This window comes from Simochromis diagramma, unplaced genomic scaffold (assembly GCF_900408965.1).
Source record: "Simochromis diagramma unplaced genomic scaffold, fSimDia1.1 OVJJ01000165.1, whole genome shotgun sequence".
Classification (NCBI taxonomy): Eukaryota; Metazoa; Chordata; class Actinopteri; order Cichliformes; family Cichlidae; genus Simochromis; species Simochromis diagramma.
The window spans coordinates 1,442,483-1,455,494 of record NW_024387467.1 but is presented as its reverse complement, the minus strand read 5'-3'; positions in this window follow the sequence as shown (position 1 = coordinate 1,455,494).

Genomic DNA, 13,012 nt, shown 5'->3' with positions numbered 1-13,012 from the left:
TTCTTCTTCTTCTTGGTTGGCAGCCAGTGTTAAGGCGCATTACCGCCCCCTGGCACACAGCGCAGTGGACATTTAGATGAGAAAATATATATATGACACACTTAAGGAAAATACTAATAAAATACAAATAAACAAAATAAATGTTTATTAAGCAATTTTGATAGGAAATTGCTTAATTTTAGAAATGTTTTTGCTCTTTTTTTCTCTATAAAATAGTTTTTTGTTTTTTTTAAATCATTCATCTTAGCAGTGGGATTTACATGAAAAGGGAAACAAATTAAGTTTGAGTGAAAATGTAAAATTTTTGCACTCTCTGGTCAACTGACTCAGTGAATCAAATGACTCAAAAAACCCGATTCACTTTGGTGAGTGACTCATTAACACTCGATTCAGTAAAAAGAATCAAATTTACCATCACTAGTTGTTGGTACTTGCTGGCTTGTGTAGCCACTAGGTAAAAAAAGCTCAACACTGCCCCCTAGCATCCTGGAGCACTTCTGTTGTGTTTTGTACGCGTTTTGGAGTTTTTATGTGTTTTGGAGTTTTTACGTGCTTTGTCTCTCTAAATATACTTTTATTTTTTCACTCCACATAAAATGTAATAAATAAATCATATAATACAAAAACCAACTATTCACATTTCAACTTTTAACTAATTAAATTTTCAGCTTTTTCCTTTTAAACAAATTTAAAGTGAAACAACACAAAACACTGCAAACCACAACACAATTAAATATAAATTAAACTATGAAAACTAAAAGAACATGCATATTCCCTGTCATATGGACCTGCATGAATAAACTTTCTGAATCCTTTATCATCTGCAACTGAAAATAGTTGTGGATGATTACTATACCTTTCTAATGTGACGTTGCTCTCTTTCTCTTTCTCTCCCTCCCGCTCTGTTCCTGTGCTACTGAGTGTAACTACCGCCCCTCCCCCCTCTGCCCAGCACAAAGCACAAGGCTCACGTGCGGAGTGAAGCGGGAAAAAGTGCGAGAGAGAGAGAGAGAGAGAGAGAGAGAGAGAGGGTGAGAGAAAGAAAAAGAAACCATGGCTCCCAATAAGGAGTCGGCTCGTGTCGTTGACTTCAAAGAGTCGGCTCTAAGAGCCGTTTCGTTCGCGACCGACACATCACTATCACCCAAGCACCAAGTGCTTTCTATGTAACATTCACACACTGATGAACGTATCAAAGAGCAACTTGGGGTTCAGTATCTTGCCCAAGGATACTTAAGCATGCAGGCTTGGGCAGCCAGGGATTGAACCTTCAGATTAGTGGACGACCTGGTCTACCTCCTGAGCTGCAGCCGTCCCCACATAGATGGAACTAGCACGCTTTCCATTCACAAAATTTGCTCTGCACTGTCAACATATGTACAAATATTTGATTAAAGCATGATTCTACGAGTATCTGTAAATAAGACGACACAGTGATACTGGTCAGTGCATTTCAGAGAAAGATACCACTAGCTTCTTTCTTGGTGGTGCTCTCACACTTTTTTGCTTATTAGGATTCAAATTTATTGTCTTTACACATGTGTGAATGCAGGGTGACGAAAAACAGTTTGCATCTAATAGGAAGTGCAAAGTGCAGTAAGTGCAATAAGAGCAGATTATATACAGATAAGTTAAATAGAGAGCAAATGCACAGATGTACTGATATATACAGTTGAGGGTCGTTTAAATGGTGGAATAGTTATGCACTGATTATGTCCAAAGAGACCAAATATACAGATGAACTACAGACAGATATACAGATGATCTGTATAGCTATATATGCAGGTGTAATATGAACAATTATACAGATGTGCTACATATATGCAGATGTATGAGGTAAACAGATCTACAAAGTGCTATGAATATATCTACATAGCACTACAGTAGTGGAAGCTTAGCTCTCTGAACAGACTATAATAGTGAACAGTGTAGGTACTATAACAGAGACTATGTCCGTGTCCTAAACCAGCGGTCCCCAACCTTTTATGCGCCACGGACCAGTTTAGGTTTGGCACTATTTTCATGGAACAGCCTTTAAGGTGCAGCGGATAAACACAACAAAATCAAACCAGTACTGGCACCAAAAAAAAGAAGATTTATTCATAACACACGAGAAAAGACCCAGGGAAACCGAGTTAACGGTAAAAATGATGAAAAAATAACAATAAAAACTGATAAAAACCCTGAAAACCATAAATTTCACACCTGAGCCTCAACTCTCGCGGCCCAGTACCAAACGACTCACGGACCAGTACTGGTACCGGCCCGTGGCCCGGGCGTTGGGGACCGCTGTCCTAAACTATAGCCGTACCCAATTTGAGCATATGGTGAATGTTGAGAATGAATGACAGTCATGATCATGGTCATTGGGAGGGATGGTGGGAGGAGGAGTGTCCAAGGATCAAGTGATTCTTCTTCAGAGTCCCCAAGAAAAAAAAAAGGCTCTGATGGGCCTTCTTGACCAGGCTGCAGGTGTTAGTTGACCAGGGCCGATTCTCAGAGATGTGGGTCCCCAAGAACTTGAAGCCGGAGACCCGTTCAACTGCCCTGCCATTTATGTAGATGGGGACATGGGTTACTGTCTTCTCCCTCTTGAAGTCCACAATGAGCTCTTTGGTTATGCTGATATTCAGGAGCAGGTTATTGTCAGCACCACATAGCTAGGTGCTTTACCTCTTCCCTGTAGTAAATGTATCTACTCATGTGTTTCTTTACATCGTTTAAGCAAAATAAATGAATATGAAACATAAATTGGTACTTTTACATGCAGGTAGGTTACTGCAACTCTTTGCATTCCTGTCTGACTCTGTATACAGAAAGGCAAGACCTGCAACCACCAAATTACCTACAGCTGTTATACATGTATTAGACCACCTGTCATTTAAACAAGAAAACACCAATATTTTTATTATTTACTCAAAGTGCACACATTTGTTGTACATTTGACACTTAACTTGTACTATAATACATTGTACAGAGGGGGTTGTTAATCAGTGTCAACTGCTTTAGTGTTAATGACAGTAGATGCACTAAAGGGGCAACAATTCCCTAAAACAGGAATGGTTTTACAGGTGGAGGCCCGTCACATTTTCTCATCTTTTCTGTTTTTTTTTTTTTACTGGATTTCCATTTGGCTAAGGCCACCATCACTACTGGTAACATGAGGTGAGACTTGGACCCTAATGAGGTTGCATAAGTAGTCCAGTTACTCCAAAATGGCACATCAATACGCAACTTTGGCAGGTATGCTGTGTCTCCCAGCACAGTCTTAAGAGCATAGAGGAGAATCCTGGAGACAGGCAGTGACTCTATCAGAGCTGGAAAGAGCCTTAGGAGGTCCTTCACCCACCAGCAGGACCAGGATCTCCTCCTTTGTGCAAGGAAGAACAGGATGCCAGGACTGCCACAACCCTACAAAATTACCCCCAGCAGGCCACTGGTGTGAACGTCTCTGACCAAACACACAGGAACAGACTTCATGAGGGCCCGACATACTCCAGCCTGGCACCATGGACCCAGACTGGTATTAGCCGTAGAATACCGGAATTGGCAGGTCCATCACTGGCACCCTGTGCTTTTACAGATGAGAGCAGCTCCACCCTGAGCACACATGACAGACATGAAAGGGTCTGGAGAATCTGTGGAGAGTGTTATGTCACCGGTTACATCATTCTACAGTATATACAACAGTGTGAAGACCCCATACCTCACTCTGCCCGCTCATATGTGGTGTTGATGCATGCTGTCCTAAAGTGCGTTTAAAACAGGGGAGGGGCATGGTACCAACGAGCCTCTGCCAGATAACAGCTGGTGTCAGCATGGCCCCTCCCAAGAATCCTCAATATCTGCATGTATTTAAAATTGAGAGGTGGGCACCAGCACCTGAGGTGAGGCTGAATAAACAGCCTGTCCTCTGGTCGCAGTTTAGCGTGCCCACCCCCAAGGCCCTATGTGTGTGTGTCATGAGAGTGTAAGTAATGTGAGTGCCTAAGGTGTGGAATAAAACTGAGACAGGTGGCCAAGAGGGGACAGAGGAGGAATGCCTCCCCTGAACCTCAGTGACACACCTGTACCCCAAGGCCCTGCATGTGTGGTGGTGTGATGGAGCAGGAGGAGGGAGGCAGTTGGGGAGGGAAGGATTGAGGGAGGGCAAATTACCTCCTTCCTGGATCCAGCTCCCAAAGCAGCAGCACTGCCAATCCCCACAGAGCATGAGGCAGCCCACCATTAGGTTCTGACATGTTCTCAGAGTGTTTCTTCATTTTTTGAGCTGTGTGTTACACTGGACAGTACTGTTCTTAGCATATCCTGAAAATGCTGCAGTCAGTTTGTTTTGTTTATTGCATTTCAGTAAATGTTCCATAACAGATTAAAATAGTCATCTTATATATTGTTTGCTTTTTATACAATATCTTTCTTTTGTCTTTAAAGTGCATTTTTCCTGCCCATGTTTCAGAGTTACAAAGCTGTGGAAGTTACTGTGACTTTTCAGACTAACTTGCTAATCATCCAAGGATTCGAGAGCATAAATACTATGGGTCTACTATGGGCGTTATTAAGTAACGCGTTACAGTAACTAGGTTATTATTGTGGTAACGAGCACGGTAACTAGTTATTATGCCAAAACCAGGAACGCGTTACTCGTTACTGGGATTTAAATAGGCTCGTTACTCGTTACTTCGTGTGGTGGCTATTGCGGAGCTTTCACAGATTCAGTAACATTAGCAAGTGGTGGAGGCCAGCAGGTGCATGAAGGAAAAGGGAGGCAGGAGGGGGAGAGACCCGAGGCGGCCGCCGGTCCGAGTATCAGGTGAACTGAACTTCAGGTAAGAAGTTATGACCTGCAGTCTCTCTGGGTCAGATATAAACCAAGTTTAGGTGGAGTTTATTTTCGTTATGCTGACTTTTTCCTACTGTGTACTAGCTAAGTTTCTATACAGCTGGGTGGGTGCTATGATGTTACTGATGTTGAACTTTATTTTGTTCATAAGGTTAGTTAGTAGAGTTGCCAACCGTCACCTAAAAAACAGAATCGTCTCGTATTCAGAGAAAATATTACGCGTTTCGTATTGAACTGAAAAGGAACACAGTTTGTCCCGGACTTCAGCTACAATGAAAAAGACACAAAGCTCATTCTCTCCCCTCCCTCTCCTGTTTCTACTTCAGTCGTGAAACTGATCAATGATCAGCTGATCGTCTCTCTTGTTTGTTTATCGCCCACTTTGCGCCAGAAAGAGGAAACCAGCAGATGTCGCACTAAACAACAGCAGCACGTTTAAGCTTGATCAGCTGTTGTTAGAATTTATTTAATATTAATTTCTAGTATCAGCTGATGTTTGCTGGAGCCACAGCTGTAAAGCTGCTGGTCATGATGTCGGTTTGGATATGTGGTGAGAGGGAAACATGCAGATGAAACCAGGAGATGTCCTTACTGAATCATCAGAGCTGAACAGGTGATGGAGAAACAGGTTTACCTTTTAGGTGACATGGATGAGTTGAAGTTATGAACTGTTTCTGAGAGACAAATAACACCAGGATCCTTTTCTAAGCAGCTGACAGCTGGTAACTGTGCAGGGGCGGGTCTAGCAAAGTGTTGCCAGGGGGGCAGGTAGGGCATTAACAGGGAGAGGGGGGCACAAAGAAATACTTTTCTTTCTTATTCTCATTTAAAATGCCTCGCTGTTATTAAATAATTATCTGAATCTTACAACAAACGATTGATAGATTGATACATATATACCATCAGAACAGTGTACATCACTGTCACAACAGTGTTTGTTTGCATTCAAAGGCTTTGTGATTTTTCCTATAATGGCGGCCGGTCTGTAGTCAAAATGCCCGGGACGATTTTTTGTCCCAGTCCAGCCCTGTATGCAGCTCATCTGCAGTCTGGTGTTACCTACATCTTCCTGAAGGCACATGACGCTGTGACGTAGGCTAGAATCATGGCAGCAGTCAACGACGGTCCAGGCGTGGGATTTCTCTCGTGGAAATGTGCACATTATCTTTTCCTTTCTATTGGTCGGTGGCACAGTGCACTTGTGGCAAGTAAGCAAGCTAGAAGACTGGCAATGCTGGGTATCCAGTTACAGAAGCAACACATTAACAAGAGAATTCTGAGTAAAACCAAAGTTACTTTCCCTAGTAACTAGTTACTTTGAAAGTAACGAGTAAGTTGAAGTAACTGAGTTACTTTTGATAGAAGTAACTAGTAATGTAACTAAGTTACTAATTTAAAGTAACTTACCCAACACTGGTAGTGAGCACAGTATCACCTAAAAGCAGTCTTTTCAGCACCTGTAATGAAGACAGTACTTCTGAATGGCTTCAAACATACAGCTGATGTTTGTTTTCTGACATACAGATTGTTGACAAGTAATAAAAAAGAACACGGTGTTGAACTGCCACATGTTGCTATAATGCACTTTAACAATATCCCTATTTTTTCCAGTTATTTATTGCAATTCAAGTCATTTAAGTCCAATGAATAGCTTGAAATGGTACAAAGGTGAGTGGTGAACTGCCAGAGGTTAGAAAAATAGGAAAGGACGGTTCCACAGTGTGTGGCATCAACTGTCAAACATGGAGGAGGAAGTGTGATGGTCTGGGGCTGTTTGCTGGATCCAGGGTCGGTGACTTGTACAGAGTGAGAGGCTCCCTGAACCAAAACAGCTACCACAGCATCCTGCAGCACCATGCAGGACCCTCTGGTATGAGGCTAGTTGGTCAGGGGTTCATCCTACAGCACGATGACCCAAAACATCAGTCCAAGCTGTGCCAGAACTACCTCGGGAAAAAGAACAAGATGGTGAGCTTGAAAACATGGAGTGTCCAGCACAGCCTCCAGACTGAAACCCCATCGAGCTGGTTTCAACTGGACAGAAGAGCAAGGCAGCCTACAAGGTCCACATTTATGGGAACTTCTGCAACAGATATGGGAGAATATTTGATTTCTATTGTAGAAAGAAGCCACGGCTGTGTTCAGCTGTTATATCTGTCAGAGGTGGCTCCTGATGAGTCAAAGGTTAGAATACATTCTGGTCTATAAACGGATTCCATGAATTCTGCTTTCTTATTTGTACTATGCTTTCATTTCAGAGTTCAATGAGACATTAAACTGAATAATTTTCAATAAAAACTGGAAAAATTGAGGTGTTCTAAAACTTTTGATTGGTATATGTAAAATTACCCTCTGGCCCCTGCAGGCAGTCTTTAACCTTCAAGCTGAGGTCCTCTACCAGAGGTGTGGGAGTTTGAGCTTCCTGCGCAGTATCTTAGCTGTTCCTAGGACTGCGCTCTTCTGGACAGAGATATCTGATGTTCTTCTATCTCCTCCTTTGGCCAGGTTATTATCCCTGCATGGGATCTGATCGCAGGCAGGGCATACGTGTTAACTGCCTGGATCTTGTTCTTCCCATTCAGCTGAGTTGTCCAGACTTGCCTGACTGCCTGGAGCTATTTAGTGGCTGCAGCTTTCCTGGTCACCTCTTCATTGTTCCTATTTGCCTGTGGGTGAGATGGCCCTGTTCAGTGAGCCTTTGTGCTCTATGGATGTGGGAAGATCAACCAGGATAGAATTATTTTTCATTACAAGATTAAAGTTAGCCAACAACTTTGTTTTGAACCTTACGTCTAAGAGGACCCAAACAGTGCCGGCCAAAGCTCTGTCACAGCATGACTAACTGAAGAGGGGGAGCTATGAGTCAAGCCTGATCCCTCCAAATAATCACTATCCTATTTACCAGTACGACACCTGTACACTATGTGGACATGGAAACCCTGCAGCTGCTGGCACACAGATGTCAGTGCCACAGTAGGTTTGGAGCTCTGCAGTTACTGAGTCAGCAGTGTTGGCAACATTTACGCACTGTGCACCTTAACACGTGCACAAGTCAGTGACCTAATTCTGTAACGTTACTTGGTCTGCCACTGTGTAAATGGACTGATTCTTATATAGCACTTTTCTACTCTCCTGGAGTACTTCAAAGCGCTCTATACAACATGACTCATTCACCCATGCACACATGCACTTCTTCTCAAGTGCAAACTAATAAACACACTCTGATGGATGCATCGAAGGGCAACTTGGGGTTACCACTTGAGCCACAGCCACGCCCGAACTCAGGCTGTCTGAGTTTCTTTGATTCTTTAACTCCCAATATGCAGTGAAACCATTTACTGTTGATCGTGGGATATTTAGGTGCAAATTCATAACCTGACTAGTTGCAATAATGGCATCTCGTTACACTCCCACATTCAAACATTTGGGAAATACTGACCCATTCAAACGAATGTTTGTAATAGCAGGAGGCGTGGCTAAGTGCCTGATTTTATACAACTGTGGCATTAGGACTGAAAACATCTGAATTCAAAGACTAAGATCTCTGACCCATGTGGCATACCTTGCCATTGTGCAAAAAGCTAGTAAAATAACATTCACTTAATATTCTGAGGATTCACTAAGTTAAACAACCTCCACACATTTAACTTGTTTGTTTTTTAAAGTATCTTGAATTTTATCTAACACGAGGAATAGTAACGTTTCTGCATATGCAGAAAGTGTGCATGCGGATAGTTTTGTTCACTGTTGCCTGTGCACATGTACATCTCTTTCTTGAAGCAGTGCATTGTGGCCAGGTGGACCATCTTGTAGTTTGCAGTGAAGATAATAAACCATCAGCACTTGACTACACCACTATTGATCTGCCTCAAAACCCAGCTATTAAGCATCGTCATGAACAGTCAATTCACATCCCTGCAGGTTTCTGCAGCCCCCACTGTGCAAAGCTCTTAAAAACACTCCCCTCTTGTCTGTGCTATCTGATGCATTAAAGAATTTTTATTCTCTTCAAAGACTGTTTCATTGGCAGCCTCCTACACAAAGGGTGGAGAACACAGCGCACCATCCTCCTGCAGGCTGTCTACTAAACACCTAAGGAACTGAGAGGCATCAAATGCATGCTGATACGATCCACTTATGGCAAAGCCCTTTGAACTAATACTGCGTCACTGGCATTAGGACGTAAAGTACCACAATATATAATACAGAGTATGAACATGAATAGAAAGCATATTGGCAAGGTCCAAACAAATGAACGTTTTTAACTAAATGAATGCAAAGCTGAAGCAGGACATGGCTCTGCAACCTTCAGTTCATCTTTGAATGCTTATAACAAACTAATAATTTCACATAGAAGAAATCTGATTATCCAAAAGATAATAATAGATCTCTGCATCTAATGTGATGTATAAACTGTTTTTACAAAGCACCGCTCAGATGGTTGGTAAATGTTTTTCTGTTCAAGCATCTGACTTGTAATAGGTCTGGAAAGAAAACTACATATGCAAAAACATGTAAGCACGATACTACCCTAATTATTTATCATAACACATGATCACATGGCTTTGGGGGCTCGAGGCAAAGCTCTCCATTTACCTGATTACTTCTTGTTCCGGACCTCACCTCATGCCACTGTCACCAGGCAGAGATCAGGAGAGTTTGTAAGACTCACACTGATCCACAGTGTCCCTTTGTTGACACTACTCGCTAGCTATTTGAATACCAGTTGATGGTACAGAGAATTCATCTGTTTGATGGCAGAGACCTCAGGATGGACCAAAGACACAGAGGGCTGTGACAGAAAATGTAAAATACACCATTTACACCTTCATTTCATAAAAGACGCCGAGCATAGAAACATTTGACTTTAAATACTCCCAATTTCATTTGGAATTTTATAGCCGTACAAAGTCAACAAGAAAATCAGATATGATACCAAGCAAGCTTTAAGCAAACCAAGGAAGAAGCAAAATTAAAAAGAAAAACGATCATGAAACATGAAAACATGAAAACAACAAGAATACAGCGAAAAAGAAGCTCCCAAACTGAATGTCTGAAAGAGGAAAGCATGAGAACAAATACAAAGACGTGAATAGGATACAGGGATGCTCTGCCAGCCTCCCTTGGGTTTTTTATTAGCTGGCCTGGTCCAGAGATTGTGTCAGGGTTTAGAGAAATCTCTAGTATTTCCCCAGTTAAATGTGATTCATTACAACATGAAAGAGTCACGCAAGCAGAATGTGGTGTCAGAAAAATAACACAATCAGCATAATATGGGCGATTATTCAGATTTTGGCTCTAGTGTCTAAACACACCATTTTACAGAGAAGCTAGTGAGCGATGAAGAATTTCAGCAGCAGCTGTAACCATGTGAAACACTGCATATCAGCAGAAGGCTCACGTGTGTTTCAGCTAAGTCTGATAAACAGTGTTGGGAAGGTTACTTTTAAAATGTATTCCATTACAGATTACAGAATACATGCCCCAAAATGTATTCTGTAACGTATTCCGTTACGTTACTCAATGACAGTAACGTGGTCAGACTCCATAATAAAGACTTTAACTGATCAAGCACACACATCCATACATATGCAATAATACTAAGTGCAATAATCCTTTCTGTCATCGTTGTATTTTTATTCAGTTGTATATAGTATTTGTATTTGTATTCTATTTTTATCTTATTGTATATTTATTTTATTTTATTCTACTGTATATAGTATTTTATTTTATTCTATTCTGTACAGTTGTGTACTGTATTTATTCTTATTGTATTCTAATTTTTGCCTCATAACTTTTGCACTGTCCACTCCTGCTGTGACAAAACAAATTTCCCACGTGTGGGACTAATAAAGGTTATCTTATCTTATCTTATCTTATTACTTAATATATTATCATGCTTTTTACAACAACATGAATGTACTATTGCTGTGTGATTTATTACTATTACTGAAGGTCCGCGACTCCGAACTGTAGTAAAGGGACCTCTGACTAATACGGCGGGGTCCCTGTCGGCTCGTAGCCAAAAAATAGCTTTACTTTGTTGTGTGGGTCAACTTTGCTAGCGAGAGACAGAGAGAGGCGTTGAAAGGCTGCTCCAACGGAACTTATTGTTTTCGGAGGAAAACACGAAGACGGTGTACAGTCGAGTCTTAATAGCTTACTTACAACTGGGCTCGTCAGGCTCTCTTCTTGGCTGCAGTGGTTATGTGAATGACTGAGTGTAGTGTGAAGCGCTTTGGGGTCCTTAGGGACTAGAAAAGCGCTATACAAATGCAGGCCATTTACCATTTACCATTATTATATTTACATGCTTCCAGCTCCCGTTTTTCCTCGATGACAACTCGTACCTTTCCACTCCCCTTTTTCTCCCTCCTCGCTCACAGACCCATAACGTGTATGGCAGTCCAATGCTACAAGCATAGCTTGTAGCATTGGACTGTTAGCTTAGCACAACAACAACAACAACGAAAAGGCGCTCTCTCACCCAGGAAACACACAGTCGCAGAGAGAGAGAGAGCGTCGCCCTGGAACAACAGAACGTAGCTGTCAAACAAAACCCAAACAGTCCTGACCCGCGACAAAATGAAACAGGAAAGTACCGCAGTGTAATCCATTTATTTCAACAAAGTAACTGTATTCTGAATACCACCTTTTTAAACGGTAACTGTAACGGAATACAGTTACTCATATTTTGTATTTTAAATACGTAACGGCGGTACATGTATTCCGTTACTCCCCAACACTGCTGATAAAGCTGTAAAGTTTCCTCTCAGGATAGTGCTTGTGCTCATTGTCTCTCAGCTCTCTGCTGTGTGTTTGCTCCCATCTGATTTAGCTCCTCAGACTTCAGACGTTCAACTGAGATGACTCATGTTCATAACAAAGCACATCATGCCTGTACTACTAGGAATAACTCGGGTGGAGCCAGGTAGCAGATCACAATGACACGTTTGAAGTAATGAAACGATGTTTGTTTTTTAGAATATTGAAACAACTGGATACTGGGAACGCAGGGTCAGCTGGCAGGGACACTCGAGCGCTCTATGGGGGAAGGAGAGAAAGTAGTGGTTAGGGCACGCTGAGAGGGAAGACGGGGTTATGTGAGGAATAGGGTTGGAGAGCGTACTTATCACATGCTTGTTTATAGGCTCGGACAGGAGTGCGTGGAGCTGGTGGCTGAGGCGGCGCAGGTGGACCTGGTGATGGATATCCAGAGGGAGACGAACTCAGAAAGGCAAACTGATCCTCAGGAAGTTTGGTGGCCAGGGGAAACGAGGCAAGCTGGAGGAAGGAAGGAAGACAGGCAAAAACTTTGACGGTCGTAGAATCGGACACTAAGCACAACTGACACTTTACTACCTGTGGGTGAGACGACACCAGACGGCTGATGACGCCTGATGCTCCACAGGTGTGTCGGGGAGTCTCGAGGATCACTGCCCAAAAAAGGGAAACGCATCCCAGCTCCTAATACACTGAGCTTCTCTGAGACACAGTAGACCTACAGTGAAAATGAGCCTCATCATCAGGTAGATGAATGTGCAGGCTGATTCAGTCAGCAGCAGCTCGTTTGGATGCAGGACCTTAACACCGTAATAGATTTTCTAGAAAGTCAGACTCAGATTAATGTGTCTCATGTGGAAAGCATACACATTTGCAATGCTGTCCTGTTTGTCCTGATATAGAAGTGTGTGCGATGGAGTTTTTAGTTGATGCTTGAACCAGAGCAAAGGCTGCAAACTGCTGTAGTGGGATCTGAACCACAGCAGATGCTGATGTGTTTGACTTCCCTCACAGTTTGACAATCACGGGTCAGCATTCCAGCCGATCTGTACATTGCTATGGAGTTTTACCATGTATGTATATGTGTATTTCATGAGAGCATGCGTGTATTTCCAGGGTAATACTGTCATACTGTTTTTGTCCTCTTCACTGCTGAACTATGTGTTCACCTCCGTCTCTACACACATCCACACACACACTCGCTCTCCAGGTCAGAACCATGAAAGGCATCCGCAGCCTGCAGCAGTTTGGAAGAGCTCCCATATACTGACAGCAGAATTAGGTCAGAGCGTGCATGTGGCAACAGGGAGATGCAGATGTATGCGCACACGAGTCAATACAGCAGTGCAGTAACACAAAAACAAAAAACATGAAAGAGACTTGATCAAA